The sequence below is a fragment of the Leucopleurus acutus genome (assembly GCF_964270905.1).
Source record: "Leucopleurus acutus genome assembly, chromosome: X".
In the NCBI taxonomy this organism is placed as follows: domain Eukaryota; kingdom Metazoa; phylum Chordata; class Mammalia; order Artiodactyla; family Delphinidae; genus Leucopleurus; species Leucopleurus acutus.
In genome coordinates this window covers 107,412,033-107,425,309 of record NC_139148.1, presented here as the reverse complement: position 1 = coordinate 107,425,309, position 13,277 = coordinate 107,412,033, and the positions used below count along the sequence as shown (strand labels likewise).

The following is a 13,277-nucleotide window of genomic DNA, read 5'->3' as shown; positions in this document are numbered from 1 at the left end:
ATTATTTAGTGTTTTACACTTTTGTCTTTTCACTTTCCTCTTTGCCTGGCACAGGGAATTGAGAAATGTTATTGAATGATGACATATCAAAGTACAAAGAAGAAAATAAATTTGTTAGACTGTTTGCTCAAACTTTCCTATTTTACATTGATTTAGAACGGTAGGAAAAAAATAATAAATCTCAGCCCAAGATCTCATGTGCAAATTGGTAAGCATATTTATTTATCTGTTTCTGAGTAATTTCTTTGAAAAGTTCAGGTAAGTTTCCAGTTTTACCAATGCCTGTTGCTCCTTAGTATGAAGTATAACACACAGGTCTCTGCCATATTGTAAAAATGATGGTGGCACGTGAGGACAAGTGAAAGAAAAGCAGCTTAATATAACAGTGTAGGTTTTCGACTCGAAATGGTTCTTGGCCTATTCAGTGCCTGACTCTACTAAGCTTTTGTAAAGGGACAAAAGTTGCCACGAAGGAGCACTTTGCCACAATCCAGTCAGGGGTTGGTCAGAAGTGAATGTAAACTCTTTAAGATAACTAACATGCATCCTTTATCTTCTTTGGTGCTATGAAATGCTGGAAACGGAAAGCAGCATAAGACATAAGATAGCAAGGTCATAGGTAAAAGTTGTTTTGAGGTCAACTTGTCATCGATTCTGGGACCTAGATTCTTTTCTGCTTCTGTTGCCTGTGACAAATATGTCCTTGCTCCAGGCTCACTCAGCTACAACAGTGGGTTATAGACAAACAGCATGAAGCTCAAATGTTTCAGTCCTTCATTCAGACAGTAAGCAATTCTTGAGAAAGGCACAGTACTAGCACTTTAGAGGTTACACAGGAGAATAAACATGAACTCACTCTCATGAAGTTTGCTCTGGTAGAAGAGATAAGACATACACAAACAAAACTTACGTTATGAGGTTAGAAAATGAGAAGTCCCGTGAGAAAGGAACAAACAAGGTTGTGTTCAGCTAGTGGGAGCTTGGAGGTAAATGGGGAGAAGATTTGTGGAGAAGTTGCATTTCAGTTATGACCCAAAGTATGGGGAGCATGTTGGCACAAGTAGATGGATGCAATGGACACAAGTAATAATAAGCTCTTTAAATACTTTCTGGTGTGTAATAAGTTCCTGGCATATTTGTACATTTATTAGGGTAAAAGGCTTAGCTGCTGTAACAAAATGACCCAGCAAAGAAAATTATTGCATTCTCATGCAACGGTCCAAGGTGGGTGAGCAGACACCTCTGCTGCACACAGCCATGCAGAGACCCAGATTCATCTCTTCACGTTATTCCATCATCCCTAGGGCCACTGTTATCATATGGATAGTTGAAACTTCTCCTACTACATCCTAATTCCAGCAGACAGGAAGTTGGAAAGAATGGAGGAATATACTTGCAATGTGTTAAGGCTTCCATTGGTGAGCACATGGTCACCTGGTTGAAATGGGGCTGGAAAATGTGGTCTCTGGCTGGGCAGTCACGTGATTTCTATAAATGTTACTCAGGAAGAAAGAGAAGACAGATTTTGGTGGATAGAGCTTGTAGTCTCTGCCACAGCTATTATTCCTATTGCACAGTACACTATTATTACCATGCCATAAATGGACCACAGTGATCTGAGATGGCTAGTCCATCTCCCTAAGCAGGGAATTTTCTATTATGTAAGTGACTCAAACCCAAGATATTCTTGTCACTATTTCTATAGAATAGGGTCTAAACCATTCCCAAGCCTAGCTCAGGCTATCACTGAGTAAACTTCCTTGACTGCTTAAAGCTCATATCTTTGCCCCTAAGTATCAGGCTGTGAAGCAATGGGTTATAAAAGAGTGAATTGCAAAACCAGTGCATCCACCAGCACCAAATGCCCTGCTCTTTTGATTAATTCATTTCACAATAGAGTGGCAAGGGAAAATTGGTTGAAATACTTTATTCTATACTAAATTCTTCTCCTTTGCCTTTTATTTTTTTTTTGCGGTACGCGGGCCTCTCACTGTTGTGGCGTCTCCCGTTGCGGAGCGCAGGCTCAGCGGGCATGGCTCACGGGCCCAGCCGCTCCGCGGCATGTGGGATCTTCCCGGACCGGGGCATGAACCCGTGTCCCCTGCATCAGCAGGCGGACTCTCAACCACTGTGCCACCAGGGAAGCCCTCCTTTGCCTTTTAAAAATCACTTACAGAAAAAAATCTTCAACAGTTCATTTTGAAGTTTCAAATAATAGTTGTCTATTTGTGAAATATTTTATAGTAAATTAAACGGATAATAATCAATGTCATAGAAGTTTATAGCTTTCACAGTGTGTACTTTTCTAATTGTTCTAATTTTTCATAGTCATCTTGGATAAGACGTAGCGCATCATCTTATCCAAGCTTGGGAATTATACCAATTGAACGCTGTGCAGAAATGTCTATTTTTAAGCAACTTTTCATCCTGTATCCCGTTGACATGATGATTTATTTGTAACTCAGAAATGGAAGGACAAGAAGCCACATGTCTGTAGTGATCACTTGTCTTATGGAATTTTAATTGCAATGCTAATTCAGTCTTGGAGTTAGATTGTCAACTAAATGATGATAAGAACAAGATATTGATAAATGACAAATAAGGGAAGTATTTAGTAAGTCACTGGTAAATCTGTTTTATCTTAATGTGTTGAGAAATTTGAAAATTAGGAGAAGGAAATAAGAGCATATTTATGAAATTTTATAAATTAACTGCTGCTCCCAGATATTATTCTAGATGTTGTAGAGGGTTACATAAAGGAGGAAGAGTGAACTCAGCCTTTGGTTGATCTTTGCCTTTATCAAATAGAAGACAATATATACTTACTCAAAAGGACAAGGCAATATGTTAAGTATAGGTTATATCAGAAGAAAAGGACTGGTCTGTAAGGCAGGAGATGTGGCTTCCGGGATATCTTCCACCTGAGTATGCGACTCTGAGCAGGTTTCTGCTTCTCTCTAGGCCTTAGTTCCCCCACCTGCAATATGAGGGGGTTGCATTAAGTCGACTATGATCCCAAAGAGATTATGTGGTTATTTGAATTATGTAGCTGTACACTTAATAGAAACTACCTATTGATAGAGAATACAGAACACTGAGGGAAAACAATACAAGTGTGAGAAGTTCACTTTCCCAGTAACGATAATATTTAATGGAGAAATATTATCTAAGATTTTTTCGAGTGATTGCTTTCAGTGACCTTCAAGAATGCTTCTAATGTGAGGACTTTATGATTACTGTTGGGCAAACAGTGAGATCTCTCTTCTTCTCTCTGAAACCCCTAGAAGATATAAATTGGATGCTATTTTCACAAGTGAATCTCTACTCATCAGATGAATTAAGAGAGAACCCAGATGGAAAGAATAAAAATTGAAGGTCTGTGTGTGTTCAACAGTGAAGGGGTGGGGGTTGGTTCTCTGACTTTGGATAAGATAATAAACTCTAATTTATGTAATCAGAATAAGAGAAGACATGAAAATAATGTATGACTTACTGAAAAGTATAAGTAAAAGCCAAGCAGAAAGAGAAATGAGTTGTCTGATACAGGGGAGAACTGGAATGAAAATGATGGGCTGCATGTCAGAAAGTGAAATTGGGACGGCAACACTAGGACAAAAATACATTGACCGATATATGAAAAAGGAATGGGGCTGGAATATTTTAAATTCATATGGCCCAGTATCATTCAGATTAATTTAAACACTTGGAACTTGAGAATTTCATGGTGCTTATGCGTGAGAGAGAGTGAAGGTTAGCAGTAATTAAAGAAGGGGAAGAAGTTTCTTACAATTATATAGGCCAGAAACATTTTCTCCTACTGTCTCAGGCATTATGTTCTTTTGCCTGTTGCCTGAAAAAGACTTTGTATTGGAAAAGTTTCCGTTATAACACTCTGTAATAAAGAAAGAATTAGAGCTTTAGACTCTAGGTGTCAAACCATTGAGACCACGTGATCTAGTGGCAATTCTAGAGTCTGGTTTACACTCTGCCAATGACATCAATGACATGTCAAGCTTTTAGCCAAGTCACTGAACCTATCTATATAACTTTTCTCATATAGCCAATAGGGATTGCACCTCATGGAGTTGAATGTCATAAGAATCAAACAGGGGGTATATCACTTTGAGATTTTTAAGGTGCTATAAAAATTCACCAACTTCTTGTACCTTCTTCTTTGCTGTCCTATTTTTTTTTTAATTTTAAGTGACTTGGTTCATAAGATTGTGCAATGAAAATATTTTTAAATTTAGGATTGGTTGGAGCACCTGGAAGTTTTGAAATTCAGATAAATTTCTCAAATTATTTCATGCAAGTCCTTCTTGATATTGCTGTTAATAATAAGAATAATCCATAGCCTGATTAAGACCAGGAGGCATTGAAATTTGTGGCTGGGGTGTTTAAAATTTTTTGGATTAGATTAAATTGTTATCTTCCCGGAATCATTTATCTTCATGTCATCATTATCTTATTTTGTCCAAAATTGGCCTGGGGTGTATAGCCTTGCAATGACCTTACTGTGAGGTTACTATTTGCTCTTAGGCAAATTGTTTAGTTCTTCTTTAATGTTTAAAGTATTCTTACACAACCTGACAGCTTTCTGCTGTGGACTGACCTGAGCATGCAGAACTTTTAGGGTTTTTTAATAAGTAACGGTAGCCTCTGGAGAAGTCTTGAGATGATTGAGGGTTACTCTCTCCAAAATTTCACTATCAGGTTACAGTAAAAGCAAATCTCAAACCAAATCCTGCCATATACACATATATTATTAACATTTATTAGCAGTTTAGCATATAAAACAGTTTGTTCAGCGTGTTCTCTAAACTCAAGGAAATCCCAGTTCACTGTCCTTTCAGGTGCTTAAGAGATTCAGCCAGACAGCTTCTCTAAGAGAGTCCTAAAAGATATTATGGGTTAATCCTGTCTTATAAAAGGTGCTCCTGATAGTGAGAAGACTATGTAATCATGGTATTAAGTTCAGAGATGGTGTATCCTGGATTGTTGGTTGGTTGAGAAATGACAATGATAAGCATGATAAGAAAGAAGATAACAATAAAAGTAGCAACCACATTACTACATCACATTTATATCCTCAAAAGGTAAATTTCATGAGGGCAGGAACTTTGTTTTATTTACCAGTCTGTCTCCAGCACCTAGAATTGTGCTTGGAACATACTAGGCACTTAGTAAATTTTTGTTGCATGAACAAATGAACAACAGCAACAGCTAAAAATTTCAGTAACTGATGGGCCAGGCACTGTTCTAGGCATTATCACATTTACTCACCATATAAACCTATGTGAAAAGCAAGTTAAATAGAGTAAAGCTTTTACTAATATAAATGTTCTAGAAATGAAGTATATTAATTGATTGAATTTTATGATTAACAGAGCATCACACTTCCTTTTTATTTTAACCCTTTTCATTGCAAATTAAAAAAAAAAAAATTAGTGACTTTCCTGCCTCACTAAATAGAATCTAGAGGACATTCTTGAATTTTTGATTAGCTGATTGAAGGTTTTCTCAGGGTCCCAGGAGAAGCTTCAAGCATCAGTTGTTTCACACAGAATCATAAATGGAGAAGGTGTAATACATTAGATTAAATGCATAAATAATCTCATAACATTCTCTAGAAGTTGTTTTTTCCTTCTCGCCAGTGTGGGCAGGGTTACGCTGTTAATGTTTTAATATAGCCTTGTTTTCCTCTGCCAGTGGTCTCATGGAGAGCCAGTAGTGCACAGTGGAGAAAGCACAGGTTTTGGAGTATGAAAAGATTACATTAGAATCCTGGTTCTGTCATTTAGCTGTCATATAATTTAGGCAATTTTCTTAACATCTCGGAGTCTTAGTTTCCCCTTCTATGAAATGGGGAGAATCCCACTTAGTCTCAGGTTTGTTGTGAGGATTGAACGAGTAGTGTATGTAAATCACATAGTTGCCGCTGCTGTGAGAATCGCATGCACTCTGAAAGACAACTTAAAACATATATCTTGCTTTAGAAACACATGAAGTATGATGCATAGGCAAGAGAATATTCTTTGAAAGTTGACAAATCTCAAATGGGCTGTATACAGATAATTAATTATGAAAGTACCTTGTTCCTTTTATAACAAATGACAATGATAAAATACTAATCCAAAATAACTAAGGTAATTTTTAAAGTTTTACAGCAAATGGTCCATTTTATGAATTCTGTATAGTAAAATCTATTAATCCTGAAACTATTAATTATTTATGATTATGAGTGCAATGGCTAGGCTACATCCCATTGCTCTGTGTAAGGTGATAAGCAAATTCAGACATAGAATAAGGTGGCAAATAGCATACAATACTTCAGGGAAACCAAAGTGTTTTCAAACACTTTCTAAGCACTCATTTACATAGAAATAACTGATATGCAACTTGTGAATCATTCTTCTATATTTCCAAAAGCAAGTGCTTAGGAGTGTTTCTTTAGCCTATGTGAACTCTTGTATATATTTTAAATATGTTGCGTGAACACATACACAACTGCATACACACATGCACACATATATACATACATGCATATATTAATCGTTTGCTTTTTAATGAACTATAATTCTTATGAGTCTTTTTGCAAGTTGGTCCGAAAGAAAGGTTATTTTGTTGTGTTTTATCATCTCCTTTCTTTCCAGCATACTAATGTAATTACCATTTTATGCCCAATGATTGATTTTGTCTTTATGACAGCTGTATGATTTTCATCTTTGTAATCATCTCTTGATACATTCACAGATAGAATAATTTCCAAAATATTTAGAAAGAAACAGAAACATGTTCCATTCATTTTCAAACTTCATATCCAATTTATTTTCATTAACACAGTTTTACAAGATTTTAAAATACTTTTTTCAAATATGTTAAACCCCTAAGTAAAAGTAATTTCCTTTAAAATTGCTTAAAATTTGAAACAAATACTATTTTTTGCACAGAGGAATCCTTCTCTCAGCTATTTTACGTGCTTTTGTTTCATACGAGTTCTTCTAGTCTATCTAAAGTTCAAATAACTATTTGCCAAGTTTTTTCAGATTGTTTCATTGAACGATTCTGTTTCATCGAACAATTCACAATGTCTTAAATCAGTTTTATTTCCCTGAGTACAGTGTTTAGATAAAATTTGCTTTATTCACCTAAACTACTTCTTTTTTAATTAACAGAGAATCTTTTATTATTGAAAATTATCTCTGAAGTATAAAATGCTATGTATATACTGATGGTATTTTAAAGAAAAAAAATAGAATCTATTTAGCTTCTGCCCATAATTTTTCTGGCAATGATTTCAGAGGACAATAGTCATTTAAAATTTAATATTGTCTGGTGTTTTGTAGAGTCCCAATTAGAATGTTATAATTTACTGTATAATGAAATCAGGGTTGGAATAAAAATCCCTGGATTTAACAGAGTAAGTCAATTGTGTCTTGGTTTTAGGAATGTTTCCTTAATGTATTGTTTCATGCGACCAAATTGAAAATTGTCTTCATAAACATTGTAGAGCACTGTAAGTTACATTGTTTTATGTATTTATTTGTATTTACTTGGGCTACAGCATATGATTTGGTGGAGGATAAGTAGAGAGTAAACCTTTTATTTTATGCACATGGGCTCCGTGGAGTGTATAAACAAGCATTTCTAAAACCCTGAGTTGACTCTGACAGACCCAAGGTATTGATGTAGTAGCCTGCCAGCCATTTACAGTCATGCATAGCCTCTTGAATTCCTCATTAGGAAATAATGAGGAAACAGTCATAAATACATTCAATTGATGATGCATTACTACTGATGCTGCATTGCCTTTCAGTACTGGTTAGGCCTACTCTAGAGTTTTAATTAATAGTTTCCAGCAGTTGCTAATGGAAACATGAGATATATGCCATCAAGGCAGACATAACTTTTTTGTTTGATTTAGTGAAAATGTTAAATCCTGTTAAGACTTGGTTACCACAGTACTAACATTCAGTGTAAGTTCATACCCATAGGATTCAGTTTAAATAAGACTGGTCAGGAACTGGAATCATTCCTGGCCACCAAAGTGAATCACATCCTGCCTACCTTCCATCCTTTATCACACCTCTTTGTGTTGGCCCTACTGTGTCAGTTAAGGTCTAATCAGGAAGAGAGAAATAGAAATTAAAATAGAGGGAGTTAACATTGGAACTTGGTTACACAAATCGTGGAGGAACTGAAGAACTGAATATGGGACACTGAGGCCACCACAATAAGAAATGGAAGGAAGCCACCACTGCCTCTTGGATGAAGGGACAAGGGAAGAGTCAACTGACATGGAAACCTAGGAATGGGGAGCAGGGATAAGGAACAGAGGAGAAGAACCATGAATACTGCACCTGAGGGCAAACAGATCCAAAACAAGCACAATTGCTGTGGGCTTTTGGAAGGAAAATGAGGAGAGAACAAAAGGATGAAAGTGAGCTTGAAGCTCTGGAGAAGTGAGTAAGCCATGTTAATAATAATAATAACAATGATAATGGTGGTGATGATGATGATAATAGTAGCTAACATTGTGGAGCACTATGTGTCAGGCATTGATCCAAGCACATTAGACATTAGGTCTATTTTATCCAACAATAGCCTGCTGAGTTAGGCACTACTTCTATCTCCATTGTACAGACAAAGCTGGGGTACAGAAAGATAATTTAACTTTCCCAAAGTCACACAGCTAAGATTCAAATCTAGGCAGTCTCATTCCATAAATGGGGCTCTTAACCTCTACGCTACACTACCTCCCAAAGAAAAACTATGCTGTTTCCCTCTTGGCCATTCCATTCCCCAGCCGTCTACATAATTGACCATGTCCTAAGTTAATTTGATAACACTATAATAATTTCGGTAAGAGACCACAAAACCTTTTGCATGCCTTGCAGCTTTTATTAAAACACTTCCTTTTTGGCCAAAGCAATCTTGAGAAAAAAGAACGAAGCTGAAGGTATCATGCTCCCTGACTAGAGACTATACTACAAAGCTGTAGTAATCAAAACACTGTAGTATGGCACAAAAACAGACACATAAATCAATGCAACAGAATAGAGAGCCCCAAAATAAATCCATGCACTTAAGATCAATTAATCTATAACAAAGGAGGCAAGAATATACAATGGGAGAAAGACAATCTCTTCAATAAGTGCTGCTGGGAAAACTGGACAGCTACATTTAAAAGAATGAAATTAGAACATTTTCTCACACCATCTACAAAATAAACTCAAAGTGGATTAAAGACCTAAGTGTAAGACTGAAAACCATAAAACCCCTAGAGGAAAAAATAGGCAGACACTCTGACAGAAACTGTAGCAATATTTTTTTGGATCTGTCTCCTCAGGCAAAGGAAACAAATGGGCCCTAATTAAACTTAAAAGCTTTTGCACAACAAAGGAAACCATTAACAAAATGAAAAGACAGTCTACTGAATGGGATAAAATATGTGCAAATAATATGACTGATAAGAGGTTAATATCCAAAATATATAAACAGCCCATACAACTCAATATTTAAAAGCAAACAACCCAATTAAAAAATTGACAGAATATCTGAATAGACATTTTTCCAAAGAAGACATACAGATGATCAACAGGCACATGAAAAGATGCTCAAACAGCACTAATCATCAGGAAAAGGCAAATCAAAACCACAATGAGATATCACCTCACACCTGTCAGAATGACTATCATCAAAAACCCACAAATAACAAATGTTGGAGAGGATGTGGAGAAAAGGGAACTCTTGAACGCTGTTGATGAGAATGTAAATTGGTGCAGCCACTGTGGAAAACAGTATGGGGTTTCTCAAAAAACGAAAAATAGAATTACCATATGATCCAGCAATTCTACTTCTGGGTATATAGCCAAAGAAAATGAAAACAGTAATTCGAAAAGATACATGTGAGCGTCCCTGATGGCACAGTGGTTAAGAAGCTGCCTGCCAATGCAGGGGACACAGGTTCGAGCCCTGGTCCGGGAAGATCCCACATGCAACAGAGCAACAAAGCCTGGGTGCCACAACTACTGAGCTTGCGCTCTAGAGCCCGCGAGCCACAACTACTGAAGCCCATGTGCCTAGAGCCCGTGCTCCACAACAAGAGAAGCCACCGCAGTGAGAAGCCTGCGCACCACAATGAAGAGTAGCCTCCACTCGCCGCAACTAGAGAAAGCCCGTGCACAGCAATGAAGACCCAATGCAGCCAAAAATAAATAAATTAATTAATTAAATTAAAAAAAAAAGATACATGTACCTCAGTGTTCATAGTAGAATTTTTTACAAGAGCCCAAGATGTGGAAGCAACCTAAGTGTCCATCAACAGATGAATGGATAAAGAAGATGTGGTGTATATATATATATATATATATATATATATACAATGGAAAATTTCTCAGCCATAAAAAAGAATGAAGTTTTGCCATTTGCAATAACATAGATGGACCTAGAGGTTATTATGCTTGGTGAAATAAGTCAGAGAACGACAAATACTGTATGTTATCACTTATATGTGGAATCTAAAAGGTAAAACTTAATGAATGGATATAACAAAACAAACAGATTCACAGATATAAACAAACCAGGGTTACCAGTGGGATGAAGGAAGAGGGGAGCGACATGACAGGGGTAGGGGATTAAGATGTACAAACTACTATGTATAAAATAAATAAGCTACCAGGACATATTGTACAGCACAGGGAATATAGCCAATATTTTATAATAACTTTAAATGGAGTTTAATCTATAAAAATTTTGAATCACTGTGTTGTATACCTGAAACTAATACAATATTTTAAATCAACTATACTTCAATTAAAAAAAGGAAAAAAAATGCCTTTTTAATAATAGGAAACACATGCATGGAGGAGTAGATATTGTAATGTTATTTTTGAACCATATGAAATTGATGTTTTTGTATATCAAAAACAGTTCAGTATTGGCAATTTCTTATAGTTCAACCTAATGTAGAGGTTATCCAGTAAAGATAAATATCTCCCATTCCCCCCCTCCCAGTTTCTCTGAAATCAACCACTCCTACTAGATACTAGGTATCTTTCCAGATATATTATGTAAATATACAATCACATATATATTCCCTCTTTTGGCCTAAATAGAAGCACACTATACTTACTGTTGTACACCTTGCGTTTTGTCATTTAGCAGTATCTTAAAGATCCTTATTTTAAACAGCTACCAAGTTTCCAGTTACACAAATGTACTATAATGCGTTTACCAATACTGCTTTAAATTAGTTTCATTCATTTGCTTTTTTCTTCTTTTTTTTCATTTGCTATTATAAAAACATACTATAGTTAATATTTTTATGTGTGTCATTTTATACATGAAAAAGTGCTAGAAGTAGAATTTCTGTTCTGAAGTATCTGTGCATTTTAAATTTTGATAAACATTGACAATATTTGTCAAATATTGCTAAATTGCCATCAACAGAAGTTAGATGAATTTGATTTCATCACCAATGTGTGAGAGTGCCGGTTTCCTCAAACACTTGCAAACACAGGGTGTTATCAAACTTATTGAATTCTGCCAATCTGATAGAGTCAAAATCCAATATTACTGTATTTTCATTTTGCATTTTACTAACGATGAATGAGAGGGGGGATTTTTCATATGTTCAAGAGCCACTGATATTTTATTTTCTATAAACCATATTGTTTACCACATTGAATTGTTGGTCTTTTATTATTGATTTGTAGGGTGCTCTTTGTATATTAAGGAAACCAGTCATTTATTTGGGATTTGATTTGCAAATACTTTTTCCATTTCATTGTGTTTCTTTTATGTTTTTAATGGTGTGTGTGTGTATGTGTGTGTGTGTGTGTATGAATAATAGTTTTTTTAAAATGTTCTATATGGTTTAAAAATACCTGTACTGTAAAAAGCAGACTGTACTTACTAATCAAGAAATCTGAAGGAAGAAAGTTTCAAAATCGGCTGGCTAATTTTTGATGTAGTTGGGAAGGTTCTAGTGGTTTGTTTTATTTTAATCAAACCTAGTTACTTTTATCCTTTATTTCAAAATTTCTATTCTAGATTTTTAATTCTAAAAATGATTTTGTATAAGCGTTCATTGTATGCTTGGAACAGTGTGTCATATAAAATGCATAAAAATATTTTTTCTTGTTACCACAGTGTATTCATATAAATGTAAAAATAGAATAAGAAGAAACAAGAAAACCTTTCAGCATTATTTTTTTGTTGTGATCCTTGTTTCTGATTTGTGGAAACAAATTGGAAAACTTTTTCCAAAATGGATTATAAAAAGTTATCAAATTTTATGATACTGATACTGTCATTAAGCCTACTGATAAAGTCATGACATTTGCTAGGTAGTTGTATTTATCTATAGGAATGTAAAATAAAACCTTAATATTTAGCAATGATTGAGATCACCTGTTTCTTTTCATTCCAGCCAAACATGAATATTTTAAAAGTCATCAATAATGACACATTAAATGCTTTCTTATTTTAGCTGCTTTTAATTTTTGAAATACTATCTTGAGCACTCATTACATACCAAGCCTATTTGATAACTGTTAAGAAATGATTTAAATGGTTGTTAGTTATTAGCACAAATAATTTCATTTGTGTTCCAAAGCATTTTCTTAGTGTCAAGTTAAATTTCTGTCTGGTTTACATCCATGATATCAGAAATATCTCCCGTAATCATTCATTCCTTTATTCACTCATTATGATAATCACCATAATTTTATTGAGCATTTATTATATAGGCACTGTGCTAAAGGCTGGAGATACAGCTCCGCTGAAGTGCATATGTTCTGGCTTATTTAATGAAGTTGCCTTTTTTTATCATCATGACTCTCCAGCTCTACTATATAATACTGACTCCATTCCTCTCTCACCTCTTATTACCCTATCAACCTCTGAAAAACTAGTGTGTTCCATCTTACCACGTATCTCATTTGATTTGAATTTCTACCTCATTACGTCCAAATTCTTCTTTGAGGCTTTCAAGGTTGGAAATATCATCTGTCACTTCCCTTTGTATCTATTTGATGTTATTTTCCTAAGACTCCTCAACATATTTGCTCTTGCAATAATCTCCTCAGCACAGCACACTTCAAAATCACTCTTCTCATTACTCATGTTGTTCTTCTCACCTTATCTGTTTTCTCCATCCTTCAAGGCTAGCATGTTTCTGAGTGAGAAATACACATAATGTCATATCTGGATTCTTGTCCCAGATCTTACTAGCTCTTAATAACTGTGTGACCTTGAGCAAGTTAAAAGAGATA

The 13,277-nt window shown here is 35.3% G+C and overlaps 1 protein-coding gene across 1 annotated transcript in view; it reads left to right on the top strand.

Moving 5' to 3' along the window:
- TENM1 (teneurin transmembrane protein 1) overlaps window positions 1-13,277 on the top strand; it is a gene marked incomplete at its 3' end in the record, with an annotated part of 801,014 nt that overhangs the window by 365,009 nt on the left and 422,728 nt on the right. The gene's annotated exons all lie outside the window — the stretch shown is intronic.